Here is a 14,475-nt window from a genome sequence, read left to right on the forward strand (position 1 = left end):
AAAGAGTGAAAAATTGAGTAAGACCATTAGGATAAATTATTATTTTATATGGTATTAATGAGACCAATTCTGTGACATTGCATCAAATTCCACATCCAAGTTTTAAAAGAACATTAAAGCATTATGAAAGGTACTGAACAAAGACACTAAATCATGAGATTTAGGGAAATTTTCTTACAATAGGAGATTTTAAGAGCTCAAACTGCTTAGTTTATCAAAAAGGAGATTGAAAAATAACATGATTGAGGTGCATAGATACCTCAAAGGGGCTGAAAACATGGGACATTTATGTAAAGAACAGCAGAATAAAAGACAATGAAAGGCAGACAAATTCAGATGAGAATGTAGGCACACAGTTGTAATAATAAAGGTAACTTATCAGAAGATCAAATTCTGTACCAAGACAGCACAGCTTTTTGGAAGAAACAATTTAGCGAAGTATAAGATATTTTGTGTCATATATGGGTAGCTTGGTGAAAATAAATTACCTGTGATGCATAGAAAAAGCAGGATAAAATCAGAGTAGGCATGACAAATCTCTTGCAGAAATCTTCAGATTGTCAAAAGATTCTTTATGGACCTGAAGTGATAAGCAAGGGAAGCAATGGGCATAGTCTGAAGCCGAAAATGGTGTATTTTCAGGGTGATTCTACACTGGGGCTGCATTGCAGGCTTGCAGGTGTCTATTCTGTAACCTGTAATCTGGGTTGCAGGCTTTACTTAGTTTATTTTCTAAGACTGCAAGTGTGGCCAAACCCCTAGAGCAACTGAATCTTTTATTTGCAGTCCATAATCTCCAGCTGAAGTTTGAATGTTTTTAATGCACTTCACATTTGAAAGCTTTGCAGAGAAGCTCAAGGAAATAAATTACACACTCATAAGGAAAGCTAAACCGCAACCAGCCAATATGCACACAGTTGCCTCTCACTAACATAAATACACAAAAGCATTTCAGTAAATTAATCTGAATGGGTACTTATTGACTAGTACTTATAATGGTTAGGTGAATTAATTTCATAATTACATCCTTTAATCTTGTAACTGTAAGTAATGGTGATGGAATTCATCAATTTTAAAACAATTTTTTTTCCCTATTACAATGTAATTAACAAGGTCTGCTAAGATGAAATGATCCTCAAGTAGGTGGTGTCTGATAATTGCATTTTGAAAACTGTGGTAGTAAGATTTTGTGGTACGGAGACAGAATTTAAACACTTCTCTGTACAATATAGATCTTTAATAAAATGTATTTGGTATGATTAATGGGAAAAATTTAGATCGTGATTGAAGAAGTCAGGAGCATAGGATTTTTTTTTTTTTGTAAAGGGTGTCTTTATCTATCTATTAATTAAAGTAGGAGAATAATTAAATAGATCAGAGTTTCAAGTATGTAAAATTTGCAGACGTTATTCCAAGAAAGAACACAGACCTGACAAAAATACCTTTTTCACAGAACATTCCAGAATGTGACAGCCTAAAGCAAAAACCAACAAATTTTAACAAGAATGACAACTAAAGGCCTTAAGCCCATTTAAATGAGTGTTTTCCATGTTTGAACAAAAATAAGAAATCTTGCTCTTTAGGAAAGATCAACATTGTTTTCAATTTAAAAAAACCCCTCAACAATGTACAGAGTAAATAATATGAATTAGTTTGATTTTTGTGGATAAATTTTTTTCCTCCCCTCTTCCCCCCATTAAAATGTCTTTACTTAGTTAACTCATGTGACACAGACTTTCTTCTGAGGTGTGATGCATTTAAACTGGCCATCTAAGTTAGCTGTGTCAGAAGAGAAATGGAATTACCTGTTTATCTCAGTAAACAATTTCAATTTTGGAAAACCTTGTAGATGCAGAAAATATTGTGGATTGGGAGCTGAGAAGGGGGGAGAGATGTTTAAAACAAATATATATAAAAAAAAATTTCAATACAATTTTAAGGCAATCTTTTTTACTACTGAAATTTTAAAACCTTCACAGAAAACAGAGGATAAAAGATTTCTCCTGCTGGAGGCCATTCATCAATAACATTGATTCATGAAAAGCCAGGGCCAGTCTGGAAAGCCAGGAGCTGTGTCAGAGGGTCACAGCTACATGGATCCAGTACTGAAAGTGACATACAGAATCAGCTTTCACTGCTGTCCCATTCTAGCTCACAGAGAAAGAGTTTCTTCAGAGGAGCAAAATAAGACTCAAAATTCAGCTTCTTCTCTGAATTATCTCCTTACATTAGCTACAGTGGGAATCCAGTAACTGAACCTAATTTAGATGCCTGAATTAGGTAACAATACCTTCTTCTACAGCTCAAGGTTAAAGCAAGGAGAATGTTTCCTTCCTAATCCTTTGTGTTCTAGCATGAAAATAATTCTAATTAAGCTTTATTGGTGAATAAATTAATCTGATGTGAGGGGTGCTGAAAAAGTTTCCAGTGGTGAAAGAGATGGAAGAGGGTGACATGTACTTAACACCAAGCTAGCATATGTAGGAGAAAAAGTTAAGCTTGCATTGTCTCAAAAAAGACAGATTCCAAGTGCTTTTTCCTGTTATTTCTGTTAAAGCTGACAGTAATGCATTGCTTGCTAATCAAAGATGAAATTTATTCTATTTAGTGGAGGTCATAAAATTCTAAGTTTATAATACAACAAAAATACAGATTTGCATCTCCTGCAATGTTTTATCTAACAAAATTTCTATCAGATCAGAGAGGAAGGCAGAACTCTTAACTCACATTTGCAAGAGAAAAGACTGTCACTTCAACTAAACAGAGCAGCAGCGTTGTATCACCAGGATTTTAAACAGGTATTTAGAAAAAAAAAAATCCTCAGGAGAATTTAATGTATTTTCTGTGGCAGGTTAGATTTTCTAGTGCTTTTTCAGTTTTAGACTTCTATAGTTTCTTTTCTACCCTCTTATTTTGAATAAGTTCAAATGGTCAAATTAGGTTTTTGATATAAAGTTGCAGAGATGGTGTTATATCAGGACACATTTCAGCCAAAGTAACATTTTTTTCTGTGCAACAAACAATATATTTCCATTTTATGAATCACTAATTATCCAATATTTATCATTTTGGTGATTACAAATGAAAACTATGTGAAAAATGTGGGATAGCATTTCAGTGAAGCTATTAAAACTGTCTTTTCAGATTTGAAAAAAATTCATTTTTCTGTTTCAGTCACTAAAATAACACTGCATTTTAGTGCTTTTTGTACATTAGGCAATGTTTACAAGCATTTTTTAAATTATGTTCCCAATATAGTTGCAGTGTTATATTTTTCCCCTTTTATTAATACAGTTAAAAACTCCTACAGTGCTCCAGTCCTTTTTTTTTGTCATAGAAATAAAGTGGTATGATGTTTATAGCTTATTATTTTATGTACTACAGTTTAAAAAAGCTTTGGATTGGTGTGGAGTGTTCTAGCTTTTCTTAACAGAGATTAAACATAAAGAATAGTAGGGGTTTTAGTCTTCTGATTAAATCACTCTGACCTGATCACCGTTTTACAGGTCAAACTAAGATATGGATTCAATAAGCTACAGTTTGTCCCTTTAACATTGCTTCTTGTTTCAGCCAAGCTTATTGTTGCCAATTTCAGCCATGCAGCATGTGAATCTAAGTATTGTTCATTGTTTTCCAGATCTACTTTGTTAGCAGTCTTGTATACTTGTTGTATACCTTATTTTTATAAATTTTCTAAACTCAGGACTTAGTTTCTTGGTGTTTCTGAATTTATTCAGCCTACATTTTTGGGGAAAAAGCTGACTCAAACATTTATACAAGGAGCAGAGAATATTTCATATTTTCAAATTCTTACAAATCTCTCAGTCTTCCAAAAACTTACTGCATCAGCTAGGTTTTTGACAACTTTAACTCTGAATTACCAATAGTCAGATCTTAACAAGAAATAAATTTAATTGTTTTTGTGGGGTTTTCTTTTGACATATAATACTTGGTTAAAATGAATGTAGTGTTTTTGAAAACAGAAACTATTTTTAAACTATAAATCAGGCTGAATTTGCATTACTGTCTCACTATAAAACTAATTTGCATACTACCTGAATAATGGAGAAAAGTTATTTGAGTAGTGGATAGATTGCAAAATTATTATCTTTTAAAACACCAGATATCCTTCTATAAAAGCAGGTCAAAGCTCAAAAATCTCACTTATTTTTGTGATTAATTAATATTTTCTCTAACCAATTCTATTTATGCAGGAACTGACTGGTGTTTTTTTGCCTCCATAATGGATAGTAATTCAACTGATGTCAATAAGGTAACAACGCAGTGAAAGAATTAATTCAAACAAGGCTGTCTGGCTAAAAACTGCAAACCATTGTTTCCCAAAGCTAACTCTTCCCTAATCTAGGAGCAGTCTGTGAATACTGAAAAAACCAGAATTCTACAGGTTACATCTTGGTTAATTCTGGTTTTTGTAATGCATCTCAAATATTTAAAGCTGCATTTTATTGTGTTTTCTTGTTCTAATTCAGTAAATAGATATATTTTTTTCTATCATTGCAGCATTGCTCCATCAGCTTACTTTGCATCCACTAAGATGCTGTACTCTCACTCAATGTAAAAAAGACTTGTGTCCACTGAAGTGCGAAGCTGTAGAAAGAAATACGTTTACCGTATTCATAATTAATGACTATTTAGAATATCATTGATCATCTGTTCCTCCTTTGCTTTGCTTTACTTTCAAAATCTATTTTCATGAATTGAAACCAAAAACTAAGGTTCTCCGTTTGTTCTCAAACAATTTTTAAACTATTCTTAAAAATCCTCACAGAAAATCTTACAGAATGAGTTGGGGGATATCAAAACTAGAAAAAAATTTGATTTTGATTTAAAACCCCAGGGTTTGTGAAGACTGAAGCACAATTCAATTAAACACTATTCCGTTTGCCTTAGGGGAGCTCTGCTTGTGTCAGTACAGCAGTGTTGTTCTTTATCTTCAGTGAGCATGTCAGATTGCTGTTGAGATGAGACTTTTGCTCCAAAATAAATTTGATAAGATATAAGTTCAGCTAGACAAAAGCTGAACATAGGCTGAAGAGTCACTCACCTTAAAATAAAGTATTTCAACAAGCAGGACTACAGCTCAGGACAAGTGAAAACTTATCAGTAAATAGAACTCAGTTGAGATAAAGTTCTTTCTCAAAACACTTCTCATCAAGTTGTTTATTTTGATTAGTCAGATAATGATAGTGTAGATACTGTGTTATTACTATTAAGAATTTTCCATTAAGACAAACTATTTCTAGTTGGATAAATACTGATTTCTTGAAATAGAGTTTTTCAGAAACATATCTGTTTCAACATTGTTCTAATTAAATACTGGCAGGCTTGGGTGGAATATTTTCCAGTGTCCTTTCTATTTTACCGATCACAATCAGTTTTCTAATATTGATAAAGACTGAAGCTGAGGTCTCAGGTTCTAATTGTCAAACCCTTCTCTGAACGTCTGCCTCACAGAATTGACAGAGATCTTTTTGCTGCTTTCTGCAGCTTAAACTTCCTTTTATGCATTGAAAAAGCAATGAAATCTTTTTCAGAGCTTTGGAATTTTCTGTGGTTCTACAATGGTGATGTTCAACCAGATGTCTTAATTTACATGAGATACACAGATGAAGCACTTTTTTTTCCTTTTTATTAATTCTATCCAGAATCAACTCTGTAATAATCCAGTATAAGACTTTCTTTATGGAACAACAAGGTTGAGCTTCAGGGTGATGACGAGAGTGACGGGATTCATGCCACATAATGACAGAACCCAGTTTTTCTAATGCATGCACTGAAGCATGGTCCTTACTGAATAAGTCAGAGAAAATAATGTGAAGGTTAAAAAACAGTGCTTCAAGCCTTGCATGTTACCACCAAAATTATTCCAGTCCACTACACATATACAGATTTTTTTTCACATGCAGAATGTGGTGTTTAAATTTGCCCTCAGATACATGTTTTGTCTTTGCTATACTAGTCTTGCATATCCAGTATTCCCTTAATTATCATCTGAGTCTTCCAAGCTTTGTATAAACACATGGAAATAAACTGGGGGGGGGGGAAAGATAATGATCTAATATGTTCTGGTCTTTATTACGTGCAAGACTTTTCATTTTCTGAAGGAGTCATCACTGTTAAAAAGGAGGGAAAAGGCCATTCTGTTAGCCATTACTCTGAGATTCTGAACAAGTGTATTTGTGCTCACATTTTTATTACAGATAAAAATTAGAGTACTTTTACATCCAAATATCTATGTACAGAAAAAATACCTAAATACATAGATAAGTTTTCAGAGTTCATTTGAACAGTGTTAGAATTTGGGGAAGTGTTTTGGATGTAAAATTTTAGTGGAGAAGGGCCACAAGGATGATCAGGGGCCTGGAGAACCTGGCATAGGAGAGGCTGAGAAGAATGGGTTTGTTTAGCCTTGAGAAAAGAAGGTTTTGGGGAGACCTTATTACCATGTGCCAGTACTTCAAGGGTGGCTACCAAGAAGATGGAGACTCCCCATTTACAAGGAGTTACATGGAAAAGACAAGGGGTCATGGGCACAAGTTGCTCCTGGGGAGATTCCAATTGGAGACAAGAGGTAAATTTTTTCATCACGAGGACAAACATTGGAATTGTCTCCCAAGGGAAGTGGTAGATTCCCCCATGTTGGACAGTTTTAAGTTTCAGCTTGTCAGGGTGCTGAGCCATCTCATATAAACTATAGTAGTGCCTAGAAAGGTTGGACCAGATGATTCTTGAGGTTCCTTCCACCCTAACATTCTATGATTCTTTTAATTCCAATACAATACTCTACTGTATTGTACTTTCTGTAACAATGTATTACTTTCTGGAGTGGGTTCATTTAATACTCACCTTGCACAGTAAAAAGCTGCAGTATAATATTTAAAACAACCAACTTTTCCATCTTTGCATGCAAGAACTCAATGAAAATGGAAGATAGTTTACTTTAACTCTTGCAAATTAAGAGTTAAAGCAAACATCTTGCAAACTCTGGAAGCTCTGCTTGCTTTATTTTTTTGCAGAAAAATCCCACAAAACAAATCAAAGCATTCTTTCTGATAGGTAAAATAATGAAAAAACCCTCCAAGATTTAAAAAAAAAAAAAAAAAAGTATTTTATGGGATGCAGTTGAGATATGATGCCAAAATCTGCCATCTTTGATTTTAGTTCTAATACTGTTGAGTCAGAGGTAATGGATCTGACCAGATAACATCAGGGAAAACATCACTCAGATGTGCATCCCTTCAAGGAAGTGTTACATAGATTCTTAGGAACAGAATTAACATACACACTTTAAAATACTGTACTTAATCGCAAATTAGCTGCATGAAGCCAATGCTTTAATCATGATCGATTTAAAAATCTTTATTTTGCAAAAATGAAAATTTTATCCTACTTTTGCCAGCATATTTCCAGTTTGTGACATTTACTTTATTTATCTAGTAGGGCACCCTTAGCCAGCAGACATGTTGCTCACAAAACTGGAAGTTTAGTTGGTCCCTGCAGATAAACTTGTCTTAGCCTCCAATACGCCCTGAGCGTGGAGGCTCCTGTGCGTTACTGAATCTAACAGCTAACAGTACAGTTTTGAGAAAGTCATGAAAATAAAAGCCTTAGCAGGACAGAAAACAGGATCTTTAATCAAGTCCCACCATATCCCAGAACATGATAAATCAGCTTTTAACAGAAAAAGTCCCTAAGCTCTGCAGTCACCGATAAATGTAAAATAATAGTAATTTTTTTAAAAAATCCTACCTTCATAAGAATGGTCCTGGTGTAACTGTATTTACTAGGATTTTCTGCTAAGAGGTTAGTTGTGAAATTAAAGTTAATTAAAGTTAAATGTTGGTAAAAAATATACAAATATGCAAAAAGCCAATGTTTTAGAGAGCCATCTCAGAAACAATATATTCTTGTACCTGTTGATCCCTAAGAGATGCTGTTTAGGATTACATTAGGCTCTTATTTTACCTTTCAACATTCTGAAAGGGAGAAAAACTTATTTTATAAGAAACTGGAGATCAGTTCTAGATGTAGTGGAGTCTTACAGAAACTGTAGATAGTGTGTGAAGCCTTGAGTAATGATGAGATGGGTACCATGTTCTGATATTATCAAATATATTTTAATATATACTTTATAACAAAGATTAATGCAACAAAAGGCAAAATCTTAAGACATTAGGTTATGTAGCTAAAACTGCACCTTGAATTTTAATCAGGAAGAGGGAAAAAAAACTAATTTTCTTTTTTAAATGTCATAGCTGTACTGCTTTTTCTTATGATACCCTTCCTAAATTAGTTTGAGCTGGAAGAATCACATACCAGTTAATAGCAATTAACTCAATGTCACAATTTGAGATAATTTAGTACTCTTATGTTTGCCTTCCACTCACTTTATTGTTTCACTTGGAATAGTTTCAGGATAGTCTTCTGGCTTGCTTTTTCCTTTAGCCATTGACTTCCATTACACAGCAGCCTCACTTTTGCAGTCTGACTCTTTCAACAGCCCCACCGGTGACCACATGATTATCTTAGGCCGGTGCCTACTTCAGCTTTTCTACATTTGCTGTGGTCTCAAACTGTTTCCTTTGGAAATCGCAGCTTGCTAATATTTCATGTAATCCAATACAAACTTTGGTAATAATAACAATGAAGAGGACTGACATTCCTTAGGGAAGCTTCTACCTGGAAATAGCCCTGACTCTCCCCCTGTCCTGGCTCATTTTGTACATCTGTGGCACAGCAAAAAGAACAGTATGTAGTATTGGAAAATTCCAGAGGAAGTGTTCATTAAGTAGAAGATCCACACAATGTACACCTATTATTATTATTATCGTGTTTGCTGTTGAATCATGTTGGAGCAATTAAATAGACCACTGACTGGAAGCATAATAACAAAATGCATTCTCTTATACTGTTATAACCATATGCTATCTATTTTTGTACTTTTTTTTCTTCATTCTTTTTACTCATACTACTTAGCATTTATATTGACACACCTAAAGTCAGGAAGGATCATACTAGTTCAGAAGCCATAAAAAATAATGGATTACAGTCTGTGCTAGAAAATACAGTCTCAAAGGTTCTTGCCTTCTTTTCTCTTGACTGGGCAGACTGTTCTGCTTCTTAATGCTCTTCCCATTCTCTGGCTTTGGTCCTGGACTCTTGCTACACATAGCTTCTACCTGTGCATTTTGCTGCCCTCTAAGGTTCTTTTTGCTGGTAGCTGCTACTCATCCTGAAAACAGTGACTTTTACTCAGTCTGTTCAGAATGCCTGTGTATCAGTGAAAAAGCTCTACTCTTGTCTCCTTTCACTGGTTCTTCCACTAAATATAATGAAGTTCAGTAGGAAAAACAATAAAAAGGAGAAGATGCAAGAGCACACAGAAAGGCTCATTACTTTAGAAAAGCTGATTTGTGGGAATCATTCCCTATAGGTATTCTTATATAATACTCAGTAAGGTCATTTGAAGTGTGTATTCTAAATCTGTTAAAATAAGAACCTCTAACCTTATACAAATTTTCATTTTCTCTAATTGTCATGATTCCTAGGATATCTGGAGACAACAAATCTGACAGAGGAGCTATTGCATTTCTCATCATACAGAAGCACATCACTTACCCCACAATATTACTTTCAGTTGTTAGTAGCAATTGGTTAGGAGTGAATTAGGAGAGATTGAAAAGAAAATGTTACTAGCACAGTAAGGATAGAAACATTGACGTTTTAAATTGAAATCTCTTTGTTACTAAATTTTCTTACAGTTTATAACCTTCTAAGCTTAAAAATCTACACTTAATTCCCATAATAATAAACATGGTAGTAGTTTACCAAAATATTTGTTTTTATGGAAAGAAAGAATGGATAGTAAAAGTTCTTGTCAAATTCATACCCATGATAAAATTCAGATTTGGTTCAAAGGGATTTCAGTGTTTTCACTGGTATAGTTAAAATATGAGAGAATTTGAATTACATATTCTTGCTCACAAGAAACCCCACTTCTTTTTTGTCTGAGTTTTGGAAAGTACAATGCCTGCGGATGGGAATACCCTGCAAGGGAACCTGGTGCTCTCCTCCTGACATTTCCTTCCTCCCGAGGGTTTAGCTACCCACTTAGCTGCCAGTTCTGATAACAGAGCAGTCCAGCTTTGAAGTAGAGCTGTTTGATAAAAAGCTGTGGAACCCTCAGCAACGGTTCACCCCTCTTCCCTCATAAGCCATGTTTTTATTCTTTTTATTTGTTTGGTTTTTTTTCTTTACTTTTTTTTCTTTTTACTTTTTTTCTTTTTTTTTTCTCTCTCAGGAATGCTGGGGAGATGCTCTTGGTCCCTGTGTGAGTTACTGTACAAGTACACCCTCACCCAGCTTTGTGCCTTCCGAATTCTGATCTTGAGCCTGATCTGCTGACCTGACTTTTTGTCTTGGGCTTGGGCCTCCCTTATCATTACCAACTCAGCCTGGCAAGCTAAACTGTTTGGGCTGATTCTGCTCTGCTCCTGCAAAGGTGTTGTTGAACTTCAAACTTAATCTGTAGGATCCTGCTCCTTCCTGCTTTGCTGTGAGTCTGAACTCCCAGCTCCTCTTCCCTTCCCCTGCTGCTTGTGGAAACCTGTCGAATCTCTTTTATTGGGATCTGGAGTCTGTCAATGGATTTTTCCCACATAAAGGGTGGTATAATTTTTAACATATTAAGTTCTCATCAGAACACCTGAAAATCTTTATTTGCAAAGGTTTTTGTGTTGATATGTTAGATTTAGTATTTTTAGCTGTTGTTTTTTTCTCTTTCATTATTTGAAGGAACTAACACTTTCTTAAAGGATATTGACTTCTGCTTCTTAAGGCTATTCATCATTGCAATGCAATGAAGGGATAATTTCAACATCAGTTAGCTGCGAGCTCAGACATACCCCAGAGTTAGGTTGAATGAGTTTTTTTCCCCAAAATCTGGTCTCTAAGAGCAATTATCTGTCTCTGTGATGCTTTTCCTTCAATGTAAAGCCAACGGGGCAGTGAATAGAACAAGGAAAGAGGCAATAGCATTATAGTAGTATGATTCTTGGTCTACGTGAATATGGATAATTAAATATCACACAGGGAGAATCTGTTTTGCATTTCCACAGTGCCACCTGCCTGTGCTTTATCCTGTGCCTTCTCCATACAGAGGTCTATATATAAAATGTCTATGCTATACCCCTCAAGGAGAAAGCAGTGTCCCTGTCAAGTCCCTGACAGTGCAGTTAGTTCTAAGGGAGCTGTGCTGGTGTCCTTGCAAGTTTGAGAGCAATCATAAAACTGATTAACAAGTAAGTTCTTCATCTTCACTGGACAAATGCGATCTTGCTTTCAGCTTGACCTCTGGGAATCCAGGCAACTCCAGAAGACTTTTTGTTAACATTATTACTTTAATGAAAGCTCAGTGGAATACTCAGATATTATTATACTGTCAATCTATATGTTAGAAATATTTACATATGCTATTTTTAGCCTCCATTAAAGCGTAGCTTATATCCTAATTTTTACATCTCTCCCCTCTTCCTAATATCACGCTTGGACTTTTTCTGGCAGTCATTAATAAAGAATAATTTTTTATTTTGTGTCTTATTACAAATTTTCTCACAGTCCCTAAATGTATCACTGAAAACATAATAGAGTGCTATGTGCTTAAAATCTTTTATTTTCATGTCTAAAGTCTAATTAATTACTACTAATTATCAATATGTACTTTAATCTAAGACCTAGCAGAACAAATATGCACAACATATTAAAAAACTTAACAATATTCTATTCTCTCTACAATGTCTTTAAGAAATCTAGCTAATAGATCCTATTATGACCAATATACATTTTGTTTCAGTCTTTTCAATTTCAAGATCCTTTAGATGTGGGATGAAAGATTTTTATTAAAAAAAAATAATCAGGTATTGTTTCCTCTTGGGAGGCATGCCAATCCAGACACTTTGCTCCTTAAAGCAGCAAGCCTGTATTACATACTGGAAAAAATCCTTCATGCTTTCATTTGACCTGTATTGAAAATAAACCAAAACATTTCTCTTCACAGGCATATAATTTAAACAGTCACTTCAAAAAGCCTCAGGGCTCTTGGACAAGAACTGGAAGTTTTTTCTGTTTAGTTCCTTCAGCTTTCTCATACGGCTTTGACTGCTTGTTAATGAAGAGCAGAAAAGTTTTAATGTTGCACCATTTAAGAGAAGGTATGTTGGTTTTTTCTTAATATCTGAGCAAGTGAAATGCTTAAGGTTTGGTTGGTCGTAGGTATTCATAACACATCTGTCTTCTCACTGCAGGTGTTATACAGGTGTTAAGCATGAAGTCTGCATGTCTTGAAGAGCTGAAACAGCATTCTGCTATTCCCTGTTTCCTTCAGTCTAATGTAAATAATTTCAGAAAACTTATGATGGAAAAGAACTAGAATGAACGGCCCCAGGAAGCCTGGGAATTTTACAGGGTTTAATATTTTAACTTTTTTTTAAAAAAAAAAACCAAACAATAAACCAAAACAAAACCCACAAACCCACACTCAAAGCATGGAGGAGAGTCCTATGTGTCTTGATGAACTGACTCAGTTTTCTCAGGGATTATTGCTAGACCTAAAGGCATGAGTAGTCTCTGTATTGAGATATACATAGATCTGAGGAGCCTTCTGAAGTCTCTCTGAGACTATACAGACTTTGTGCACAGTAAGAGCATGTAAGAGCAGAATAGCAATACAAACACAATAGCAACACAAAACTTACTTGCACATTGAAGAGAATAATTTGAATTTATGCAAATCAAGATGCCTGTATACATGTGATTTTATATCATTAAAATAAGTGATGAACCATTCACCAGTAGGGTGGCATTTAAATAATATTTAGAACAAAAATAAGTTCTGTAAGTACATTGAATTAGAACAACAATAGCACAGTAGTGACTGAATTGCCTACACTACACACGGGTTTGGTCATTTGCTCTGAGTATGAAATACTTAATACAAAAGAAAAATTTAAACTGCAATATGTGTGCATTTACTTTTAATGTAAATTAATCCCATATTATGTGATCCGGTTTCTTAAAATCTCTTCCTTTGGCACAATTACAATAAAAATCACATTATAAACTACTGACATTACATATGTTGATATAAAACAGGTCATTAAGCTCAAAAAGGAAAGATTTGCTGTGTGTCGTCATTGTGGGGCACTACATCTCACTGTGTTAACTTGGTGGCTATGAATCCCTTACATCTATAATACCCAAACTCTCTCTAGAGAACCACTCTTCAAATTTAACTTTCCTTTTTTATGTTTGTCAAGCATTGACAAGCATTTTTATGTTTGTCTGGCATTGCCATGTTATATGCCCTAGTCTGTTTATTGTGATACAGAGCTAGAATGTTTGTTGATAATAAGCACGGCTAAAGTGGCTAAGCATCAGCTATGAATACATGATGACACTAAAGTCTGCTTCTTTACCTCTCTGATTTTTCTTTTTAAGTTTTCTCCTCACAGAGGATTCAAGTTTATTTCAGCCTGCTGTGACCACACTTCCAGAGGTATGTTAAAAGAATGCTTGCATTGATATCACAACACTAGCTAGAAAAAGTGTGTTGGACAGAAAGTAGAAAAAGCCATATGAACCTCAGTCTTCTAGTCAGGTCATAATTTATGGATATGTTGCTGGCTCTCATAATACAAATCCTAGACTGCCAGTGGTACAGCAAATGCTTTCCCTCTTGAGGGAAATTCTTTAGACTGTATCCTCTGCTCACTCAGCTGTCTGGTTTCCTGTTTCTGTACAAGACTTCTCTGACCTTAACGCAATCGCCGATTTCCCTTCTGCTGGAAAGATCTGGTAGTAATAATTCTATATGTTTCCAACTTGGATATTCTTCTGTAACTTTTATGTGTAGACGTTGTGCACCTGAGGGAGTCTCAGATCATTAATGTTACATTTCCTGCTAAAAACAGCAATAGAATTCACGGACCAGATAGGGATACCCTACCGGTGAACAGGTGAGGAGAATGCACAGCTTTCAGCGTGCAGCATGCAAAAGCAAATCCTAGGCAATGCAATGTTACAAAGTCGCTGGTGAAGCACGGACCCCACGCATTTCGTTTCCGTGCCGCCAGCCCGGGTGAGGAAGGTAGCCGGGCGTCAGCGGTGAGGCAGGCAGTGACTGCGGTCACTCTCTGCGCCGGTCCCAGGCTTTTGAGCCGCCCCAGAAAACCGGCGAGGGGGGAACCTTTGCTTCCCCAAAGAAAGCAACTCACCTGAGCAGTACCGCGGCTTCCCACAGATAAAATCCCGAGACAGCTGCGCGGAGGTACCTGATCCGGACCATGCTGCTCGCAAGAGCCGAGGAGCCCTGGGGCGCTGGTGGCCGAGGCATGGTCGGGGCTCCGCGGCTCGGCGCGGCGCGGCGGCGCCTCAGCACCCTGGAGAGCTCCGCGCCCG

The 14,475-nt window shown here is 35.8% G+C and overlaps 1 protein-coding gene across 1 annotated transcript in view; it reads right to left on the reverse strand.

Annotated features, from left to right (window-relative positions):
* GLRA3 (glycine receptor, alpha 3) overlaps positions 1–1,411 on the reverse strand; it is a 52,466-nt gene extending 51,055 nt beyond the window's left edge. The window contains exon 1 of the mRNA XM_009995950.1: positions 1,369–1,411. The gene's annotated coding sequence lies outside the window, so the exon portion shown is untranslated. The remainder of the gene's footprint in view (positions 1–1,368) is intronic.
* Between the last annotated feature and the right edge of the window lie 13,064 nt (positions 1,412–14,475).

Source organism: Chaetura pelagica, unplaced genomic scaffold (assembly GCF_000747805.2).
Source record: "Chaetura pelagica isolate M959 unplaced genomic scaffold, ChaPel_1.0 scaffold142, whole genome shotgun sequence".
In the NCBI taxonomy this organism is placed as follows: Eukaryota; Metazoa; Chordata; class Aves; order Apodiformes; family Apodidae; genus Chaetura; species Chaetura pelagica.